A 10830-nucleotide genomic window follows, 5' to 3' on the forward strand; every position below is an offset into this window, starting at 1 on the left:
AGCGCTCATACGCGCATACGAACGCGTGGAAGGAATTCAAAGAGTTACATTTCAAGCTGAATCAAGGACGCACGATAAGAATTCAAAAATGTGAAGTTTTTCCTAAAGGTTTTGCAGCCTCCTGAGGATAAGTATAGACATCTCTGTACCGATCCGGAGACTACTAAACCTGCTCATGACTCACGAGACTTATGTAACCTAGGCTCTGATACCAACTTGTCACGACCCTAAAACCAACCTGGTCATGATGGCACCTATCGTGAAACTAGGCCAGCCGACACAACTCCTGAATTAACCATTAATCAATAAAAGTCATTTTTAAGTCTTTAATTAATCAAATATTCCATAATGAAAGTCTAAATGAACAGTGCGGAATAAATACACAAGCCCAACATCGGGGTATCACAAGTCATGAGCATCTACTAAGGTCTGAATACAATGAAGAGTCTGAAAATATACTAAAAACAATCTAAGAAAGATAAGAGGGAGAAGAGCAGAGGTGCGAACGTCGGGCAGCTACCTTGCTAACTCCGATGACGCTGCCACTAAGCAACCAACACCCGCTACCGGGTTCAGAATTACCTGAATCTGCACACACAGTACAGGAAGTAATGTGAGTATGCTAACTCAGTAAGTAATAAAAGTAAATGAAAGCTGAGCAGTAAGAAAACACATAAACCACGTCAAAATGCTACAACAAATGCAGGACATTTCCAGCACAGTACAGAAATCATTTACTTTGTAAAATCATGCTCAGTTTCGGTAAAAACCTTTTAAAATAATTTTTCAATAGTTTCGAACGAGTGATAAAATAGTGAGTAAACATGATAGAAATGTAAACAGCCCCTCGGGCGAAAACATGTACCATAAATCGTCCCTCGGGCATAATATCAACAGAACCAGCCCCTCGGGCTACCTCACAATCACTCGTAATCAGCCCCCCGGGCATAACATGAATCAAGAACTGCCCCCCTGGCAACAATATGAAACAACAACAGCCCCTCGGGCTACATCATATCACTCACACTAGGTACCTGCACTCACTAGGGGTGTACAGACTCCGGGAGGGGCCCTTTACAGCCCAAGCGCAAGAACAAGCCATCTCGTGGCATAATCAAATAGGCTCTCGACCACATATCAAGCCACCTTGTGGCATAACAAATCAAGCCATCGGCCTCACAATCATGAATCAGTACAACACTGCTACGGCGCGTAGCCCGATCCCATAATATCCTCACAAAATAGGCCCTTGGCCTCACTCAGTCAGAATTCTCTCAAAGCCACTCGGGCATAATAAAACATGATGCTCAGCCCAAAATATTATTTAAAATGTCAAAACGGAGTAAATATGGCTGAGTTATGAAAACAGTAGAGTACAGCATGACTGAGTACAAATATGAAGTCAAAATAGTAAGGAATAGTAGTAAAAATCTCCTAAGGGTCCAAAACAGTTGGTACGAAGCCCAAACATGGCATTCAGCCCAAAACATGGTAATAATTTCCAAAATACAATGATATCAAACAGTTTGCAATCAAATACGCGACTTAACAGTCCTACGGAACGGACTAAGTCACAACCCCCAACGGTGCACGACCCCACGCTCGTCATCTAGCGTGTGCGTCACCTCAAAGTAGCACAACGATGTGAAATTTGGGGTTTCATACCCTCATGACAAATATTTACAAGCATTACTTACCTCTATCCGGTCCAAACTCTAGCCCGCGATGCCTTGCCTCTCGAATCGGCCTCCAAATGCTCCAAATCTAACCAAAATCAGTATATTATCATCAGTATAAGCTAAAGGAACAAAGCCCAAGTGAAAATAATCAAATTAACTCAAAAATCCCGAAATTGGTTCAAACCCGGCCCCCGGGCCCACGTCTCAAAATCCGATATAAATCACAAAACTAGAAAACCCATATCAAATTCACCAAAATCTGACATCAAATGGTGATTCAAATCCCTAAAATCAACTCTCCAAACCTTTTTTGATTTTTTCCAATTTTCACCCTAAATTCCCAAATTAAATGATAAGAATCAAGACATAATCATGAGATTTAACCAAATTTTAGTGAAGAACAGTTATCCCAATCAATCCTCTGAAAATCCTTTCAAAAATCGCCTCAATCCGAGCTCTATAGCTCCAAAAATGCAAAAATGGCCGAAATCCTCGAAATAAAGTACTTTATAATCTGCCCAGGCATTTATCCTATGCTATCGCGAACAAACTAATGTGATAGCAAAGCACAAATTTTCCAACCCTTCTTTTACCTTATGCGATCGCGGCCATTCCCCCGCGATCTCTTAGAACAAATTTTTCCAACAGCCTTCTCCAACTCTTCCAGATATCCTCTAGTATAATGGTCATAACTTTTTGTTCAAATCTCTAAATTATAATTGGTTTAACTTTCTGAAAACTATACATCAAGGACTACAACTTTTATTTTTAGATCTTCAAATCCCTTATAGATTGTGAGATATAAGCTTCCAAAGTCAGCTCAGTGCAGTAGAGATTTTACTCTATGCGATCGAGGGAAGACTTACGCGATTGCATAGCACAACTCCATTTTTCCAAATTTTCTCGATGCTAACGCGGTCAGATATATGCTAACGCTCTGTACACCCCTAAAGCCAAACACCAGCAACTAGAAATGGCCTAGAAATGGTCCGAAACCACCCCAAAACTCACCCGAGATCCTTGGGAGCTCAACCAAACATGCCAACACATCCCATAACATCATTAAAACTTGTTCCAACCTTCGGAATCAAAACAACATCAAAACATCGAATCACCCTCGGATTCAAGCATAAGAATTCCAAAACTTCCGAATTCCTAATTCGATCAAAAAGTTTATCAAACCTCGTTCGAGTGACCTAAAATTTTTCACACACATCACAAATGACACAACGGACCTACTCCAATTTCCGAAATTTCATTCCGACCCCGATATCAAAATTTCCACTGCTGATCGAAAAATGCCAAATTTTCAATTTCGCCAATTGAAGCCTAAATCTACCACGGACCTCCAAATACATTCTGGATGTGCTCCCAAATCCAAAATCACCTAACGGAGCTAACCAAATCATAAAACTCCAAATCCAAGATCGAATACTAAAAATTCAAAACTTGGTCAAACCTTTCAAATTTAAAGCTTCAGACTGAGAATTGTTCTTCCAAATCTATTCTGATTATCCTGAAAACCAAAACCGACGATTTACATAAGTCATAAAACAGCACACGGGGCTAGTCATGCCCGAGAATTGGCGAGCAAAATGCAAAAGCTCAAAACGAACGGTCAGGTCATTACAACTGGGCTCCAAATATAGAGCCTGGAACCCATATGTGAATATTTATTTATAAAAAATAATTATTTAATTTACAAACTAACATGGAGACGGGTTTCTACAGGATTTAGGAGATTGGGCGGCTGCAGCTCGATTGGTGTTTGGTCACGGCCCTGATAGAGCGGTGGAGGCCGGAGACGCACACATTCCACCTGCCCATTGGCGAGGCCACCATTACACTACAGGACGTGGAGGTTTTATATGGGTTGCATGTTGATGGACTGTCCGTTGCTCTACCGCCTGGCATGAGAAAGATGACACGTGTGCAGTACCTGGACATGCTGCAATGGCTCACTGCTTTCTGGCCAGAGGATGAGAATGTACTGCATAGGACCAGTCATTTTTTGTTGACGACTATTCGACTGTGGTTGGAGGTATTGCATCCTCAGATCGATGGCGATACACCGGATTATCATGTTGACCGGTATACGAGGTTGCTGCTACTCCTGTTGTTTGGAGGGGTCTTGTTCCCGAACACTTCAGGGAACCTAGTCAGCTTGAGATTTCTTCATCATCTTGAGTGGCTAGATGATTTACCCCAATACAGTTGGGGCTCTGTTGTTCTCGCCTACTTGTACAGGCATATGTGCAGGGCGAGCATGGGCACCCAGCGTGAGGTTGCTGGATTTTTGCTGCTACTATAGGTGACAATATATTCGAATACTCTATTCATTTTAGCATACCTAGTAAATATATATCTTAAATTTTACGTCAACTTTGTATGTTAGGTTTGGGCCTAAGAGCGGTTCCTGCAGTTGCAGCCACCTCTACCACCATTAGATCCGAATGTACCACTGGAGTTCTTCCCTCTAGCTAGAAGGTGGGTTCTATGGCGAGGACATATGTGCAAGGACGAGGCTCGACATAATCTCTCCTTGTGAATGGATATATTGGATTTGTTGGATGGCGCACAGGTAAATGTATGTCTAAGTTTACTTGTCATTGCTTCAAACACAAGTTGTGTATACTAACGTTTTCTGTTCTTCCTTAATAGTTCATATGGACTCCATATAGCGACGCGGTGTTAACTGGCTTGCCCTGTTATTGCTCGGCCGGCCATGAGATATGGGGCTTTTCCATCCCGTTGTTCTGCCTTGATATTGTGGAGCATCATGCCACCGAGCGGGTACTTCGCCACTTTGGTAGGCTGCAGATCGTACCGACACCGCCCACCTGGGAGACCACACATTACTAGAGGGATGATCGTACCAGGGTGGACGATGCATATTTGGCATGGCTACAAGATCAGATATTTAATTGGGACCAGCGATTTCAATGGATTTGCCCCTTCCCCCCTCCCCCTCACAGAGTCGACAGAATACTGAGCATGATTATATGCCCTGGTACCATGGTGTTACCCGACTTTTCATCGGGAACCCCATTCATTGAGCTGGCGATCGGTATGTTCCATACGTCGGGAGGCACGAGGCACTGGTATGTTTTTTGGTATTCTTACTTATAACTGTGATATAGCATTCTATAATTTATATTTTACATATTGTGCATGCAATTGATATACATTTAGTCCACTAGTTGGGACTATAGATGCAGCAGTATGCCGGCGATCCTACGATCGCTTTGTAGGAGTATGGCCGGCAGGTTATAGAATTGGCTGCCTGGACACTGCATCGAGCCAGAGAGGACGAGCGCTTAGAGCGCATCCCTACTTATGTGGCATTAGAACACTACCATCGAGGTATGCATGTCCCACGTATGAGGGGACGATGAGGCAGGGCTGTCCCACGAGGCAGGGATGCCCCCACAAGGTAGGGTTGTCCCACGGGGTCGTGGGGGCCGGCAATGAGGTGGTCCCCAGCAAGGGGGTGTTGAGGCATATGTTCCGGCACCTGTTGAGGATGCTAGAGATGATATGTCGGGTGACCTCCATTAGCCAAACGAGCATCACAGTAGCATATCGTCATACAGCCTTCAGCTGGCACCGACTCCAGCAGCATCGCAGGTGACCCTGTTAGATCTATTATATCTCGCATTTTCGTACTTTAAAAGTTTCGTTTTCGGTTAATTGACGTAGACTCGTGGATGAGATCATCTTGACGTTAACGTACTTGCACTATTTATAACAAGCGATAAATAAGTGTTATAAAGGGGTACACGGATTAAAGAAAATGAGTTTCGTTGAAAGTGGCCAATTTGGAGTAAAATATGGGTCGCGCGATAATACCCGATAATTATAAACTAGTACCATGCAAGGTACCATATGACAACGGTAGTATAATATATAAAATATATATGAAGTATTTTAAAAATAAATAAAATTTTAAGTAATTTGTGATAATTTTTAAATTATGCGGATAATTGATTAAATACCGGGTAATAGAACATTACCTAGTTAACTAATAAGCAGACAAAATTTAATCAATTATACCCAAAGGAACGTGGCACAAGGTCACTATTCAAGAAAGGTGAGTCATATTGACATGGGTATAGGTGTCTACCTAATATGACCAAGTCATGACTTAACATTAAAGTCTGGGTGAGACTTGAATAATCTGATCCAATTTTAAGCTTCAATTCATTTCATTGCTTGAAATCAAAAACTTGGAAAGACTTGGCATTTTAAAGACTTAGCAAAATGTTGCTTTCTGCCAAAACAACAAAATCCCATTCTCCCTTCCATTACAAGTACAAACAGTAGATGGGTTAGTAGGAGATTTTGTTCAATCCATTCCAAGCCAACATGAAAGGTTAGAAGATTGATTTTCTTGATTTGGACAAAAGGGACTAACGTCCCAAAAATTTAGCCAAGCAGAAACAATTTTGTTTCAGTTTTATAGATTCCAAGCAACAATTTCGTTCAAATTCAAAGAAGCAGAAGCTTCGTTTCGTGCAAATAATTCAAGGAATAGGTATGTTAAGGTCTCCCTTCTTTCTTTTGGCATGGTCCAAGCTATACTGAAGAAACGAGCAAATACGCAGTTTCTATAAATTACTCTATTTATAGAAATAGTAGGGGTGTCTATATTCTTGATTCCCCACGTATTATTATCTTTTGTTTATGGGTCTCAGAATAATACACAGTTGGAAAAGTTTATCCAGAAGGAATATTGAGATTGTTTTACGTATTTTTCATGCATTTCACTCATTTATACATGTGCATTGACCCATGACCAGATGGTGCTATATACGTGTATATATGTAAATATATGTATATGGGATATGGGAAAAGGTTACGTCGTTATATACGCATCACCACCTAATCAGCTGGTATATGTTGATGATGTTGCCCACAGTGGCCGAGATGATATGATGGGATGCCCTCAGTGGCTTGATGATATTATGTACACCCATACTTATGCATGGAACGACATTTATACGCACGTGCATGACATTATAAACGTTTTAGAATTTATAAAGTTATTTAGATTTAAAGATGTGTTTCCTTATTCCATGTTTCATCTATGTCTTTTACGTACTAATTTTTATGACTTACATACTCAGTACATTTTTCGTACTGATACTCTATTTCACGGGGCCTGCATTTCATGCCCGCAAGTGCAGGTTGGCAAGCTGGCGATCCCCCTTCTTAGGATTCTTGATCAGCGAGAGTTGGCGTGCTCCACTTGATCCGGAGCTATTTTTGTTTTGGTACGATATGTTTGTATATATGTATGTATATGGGTATGACGTGGCTCAATCCTGTCTTTGTACAGTTATGTTTCTGTTAGAGGTCTATGTACAGTATATCTAGTTAGGTTGTATGTGGCTTTGTCGGCTTTCAGGTTTGGATGTATAGTTGTCTATAGCAGCCTTGCCGGCTCGCCCACTATATTCTGCATGTATACGTACATATGTCTTGATGTCAGGTTTCCTTTACGTATGTTATTTTCATAATGTAACAGATGTTATTCAGGTTCATATCTTAGACGCATGCTTAGGGGTGTTTGACAGGTAGGACTCAGGCACCCGTCGTGGCTCATCGGTTTGGGTCGTAACAAAAGTGTTATCAGAGCATTTCTATCTTAGGGTTGTCCACAGACCGTGTCTAGTAGAGTCTTGTTTATGGGTGTCGTGCACTACACTTATAAACAGAAGGCTACAAGACATATAGGATGTTATCCTCTCTTTTTATCTCAGATCGTGTGATACAAGAATTCATGTTCCTAACGATACGTTTGTTACACCTTCTTTTTTACCTACACCCCCGTAAGGGAGTATATAAGGGAGTTTTTCCAAATTAACTGACAATCAAAACGGGACTATTTTATTTAAAATTCAGAGTCGCCACTTAGGATAATTTATGGTGTCTCAGGTCACCGGTTCAAATCCTGAATCGAGGAAAGATTGACTCTGTTTTACAATCCGCGAACACAGAAATTCGGGTAAGGAATTATGTTAACCCGGGAGAAGGTGTTAGACATTTCTGTGTTCTAGCACGGTCGCTCAACTGTTACAATTGGCCTATTATCTGATTTTAATACATGTTTTAGCCTATGGTTCAATTTTAACTTTATAACCGCTTTTATTCATTTTTAAGGAAGATTGCAACGTCATTTAAAATACGACTTGCACCACGTCACATAAATGCACCCGCAGTCCGCAACACATTTTGTCTGAAGTTATTGAAATTTTGATTTGGGTCACATAAATGCGCACCCGAGTTTAAGAAGGTAAACTATTAAATAGCACGCCTAAAGCAGCTATGCATTTTAAATCTGCGAGGGACATGGAGATTCAATTAAATGGCACGCCTCGAATTCTAAGGATAAAAATTAATTGAATGAGGGCCATGGATTTCGGGATTTTATTTGGCATGGCATGCCTCAAATTATTAAAGGAAAAAGCATTCAACTACGAATGTTTATATTTAAAACTAATTAAGTATCACAACTACTTATTAGGGTGATTAAAGACATGTATGAGGGAGCTAAGACTCGGGTTAGGACAGTAGGAGGCGACTCTGAACACTTTCCAGTTATTACGGGGTTGCACCAAGGGTCTGCGCTCAGCCCATTCCTATTTGCCCTGGTGATGGATGCACTGACTCATCATATTCAAGGGGAGGTTCCATGGTGCATGCTATTTGCTGATGACATTATTCTAATTGACGAGACAAGAGGCGGCGTCAACGAGAGGCTAGAGATTTGGAGACATGCTCTTGAGTCTAAAGGTTTCAAGTTGAGTAGGACGAAGACGGAATACCTCGAGTGCAAATTTGGAGTTGAGCCGACGGAAGCGGGAGTTGAAGTGAGGCTTGACTCTCAAGTCATTCCCAAGAGAGGTAGTTTCAAGTACCTTGGATCGGTTATGCAGGGGATCGGGGAGATTGACGAGGATGTCACACACCGTATAGGGGTGGGGTGGATGAAGTGGAGGTTAGCGTCGGGAGTCTTGTGTGACAAGAAAGTGCCACCGTTACTAAAAGGTAAGTTTTATAGAGCAGTGGTTAGGCCTGCCATGTTGTATGGAACTGAATGTTGGCCGGTAAAGAACTCACACATCCAGAAGATGAAAGTAGCAGAGATGAGGATGTTGAGGTGGATGTGCGGGCATACAAGGATGGATAAGATTAGGAATGAAGATATTCGAGAGAAGGTGGGTGTGGCCCCCATGGAGGACAAGATGCGGGAAGTAAGACTCAGATGGTTCGGGCACATTCAGAGGAGGAGCACTGATGCACCGGTGAGGAGGTGTGAGCGACTGGCTGTAGTGGGCACGCGGAGAGGTAGAGGAAGACCTAAGAAGTATTGGGGAGAGGTGATCAGACAGGACATGGCGCGACTTGGGATTACTGAGGACATGGCCCTTGATAGGGAATTATGGAGGTCAAGCATTAAGGTTGTAGGTTAGGGGAGAGTGTGAATATTTCTACAGCACAATAGAGGGAGACTATCCAGTTAGGAGTTAGACTAGGAATGTCATTGGTCGTCTATTGATGCAGGGCTTTCCCTTCTAGTTGTACTATACCAGCCATCTATTTCGTATTTCGTATTTTGTATCCTGTATTTCATATTTCATATCTCTTATATATTGTTGTTGTTATTGTTGTTATTTTTATTACGCATTTTTATGGTACTAATATATCATCTCCTATTGCTTTTTTGAGCCGAGGGTCTCCTGGAAACAGTCTCTCTACCCTTCGGGGTAGGGGTAAGGTCTGCGTACATATTACCCTCCCCAGACCCCACTTGTGGGATTATACTGGGTCGTTGTTGTTGTTGTTGTTGTTTAAGTATCACAACTATGCCACGGGAACCGTACTCATAATTGTGATGTTTTAATTACGTGTCTAAAACAAATTACAAGGTTCATTGTTCATCCCAAACTTTGAGATTATTGATTACAAAATGAAAGAAAACGTACTAAATTTTCATGACGTCAATAACAGTAAAACGAACCAAATCAATTAAAGAACAAAGCAATTAATATCACATCACATGGCCCCATGGCTTAAACGCTTATCAAACGGCCCATTAGAACAACTCAGAACCAAAAAACAAGACAACCAAACTTGATCAAATTCGCGTCACATTTCAAATTAATCACGAAACTAACAAAACCTTATAACAAATGAATTTCACCTTAAGAACATCAACAAACATACACGCTAAGAAATGGCTAAATGTATTTTAATACCAGCAAGCTCAAAATCACCTTCTTAAGTAAACCCACATTTGAGACATGAAATGAACATTCACATAAATATAAAAACTCAATGGAATACTCGTTTAACCAAAATTCTGGAATCAAATTAGAAAGACATAGTATATATGTAAAAGAAACAGACCTTTATTGTCGAAATCTGAATTTTAAAGGTTTACAATTCAACAACTGGACCAAACACCAGCGAGTCGGCAAACTCGACCTCGACGGAAGCCCAAAAAATCAAACACCCATCTCGACTCTTACTGATTAAGATCAATTGTTTTCCGGAAAAGAATTCGGTATGCTCAAAATTTGTCTAGATTCATCTAGTCGATGCCGAAATGGAAAGGAGAATATATGAAATTTCATGACATCGATTTGAGCTAAAATGGAGCAAACATTTCGGCTCCAAATAAGGATAAATCAGAATCCCTTTCAGAACTTGGAATGGGAGATGAATTAAGTAAAGGAAATCGAAATGGAAGCAATAAAAATGAATAAATAAAGGAAGTATCTAAAGAGTTGAAACCAAGGAAATGATAGAGCGAATTCGAGGGATGAAGCCAAAACGGCGGATCTTTCTTTTTGTTGTCTAGCGTCTCCCTTTAGCTAGGGTCTTGTTTGTTTTATAGGTTTTTTTAGGTTAAGGGGTATGGGCCTAGAATTATGGACTTGGGAATTATGGGTTAGATCCAAAATTAGGCCTAAAATGGGCTGCTCGAGCCTAAGTTTTATTCTTTCCCCCGCGAACGAGACTAAAAATACGATATCCTTTATTAATTAATCCTACGTAAGCAAAATAACTATTAGAATAAGACTGACCATTAAAACAAAACTATTTTTGGTATTTTTCAAAATTAAAATGACTACAAAACATTAAT

General features: G+C 40.8%; 2 long non-coding RNA genes across 2 annotated transcripts; one reads left to right on the plus strand and one right to left on the minus strand.

Annotated features, from left to right (window-relative positions):
- Positions 1–334: 334 nt before the first annotated feature.
- LOC138886951 (uncharacterized) lies at positions 335–10531 on the minus strand. Its single transcript, XR_011405912.1, has 3 exons — positions 10092–10531; positions 1698–1764; positions 335–588 (listed from the first exon to the last, which is right to left on the minus strand). It is a non-coding gene; the product is annotated as an uncharacterized lncRNA (long non-coding RNA).
- Positions 5906–7184, plus strand: LOC138886950 (uncharacterized). Its single transcript, XR_011405911.1, has 2 exons — positions 5906–6213; positions 6866–7184. It is a non-coding gene; the product is annotated as an uncharacterized lncRNA (long non-coding RNA).
- Positions 10532–10830: the final 299 nt, after the last annotated feature.

This window comes from Nicotiana sylvestris, chromosome 3, assembly GCF_000393655.2.
Source record: "Nicotiana sylvestris chromosome 3, ASM39365v2, whole genome shotgun sequence".
Taxonomy (NCBI): Eukaryota; Viridiplantae; Streptophyta; class Magnoliopsida; order Solanales; family Solanaceae; genus Nicotiana; species Nicotiana sylvestris.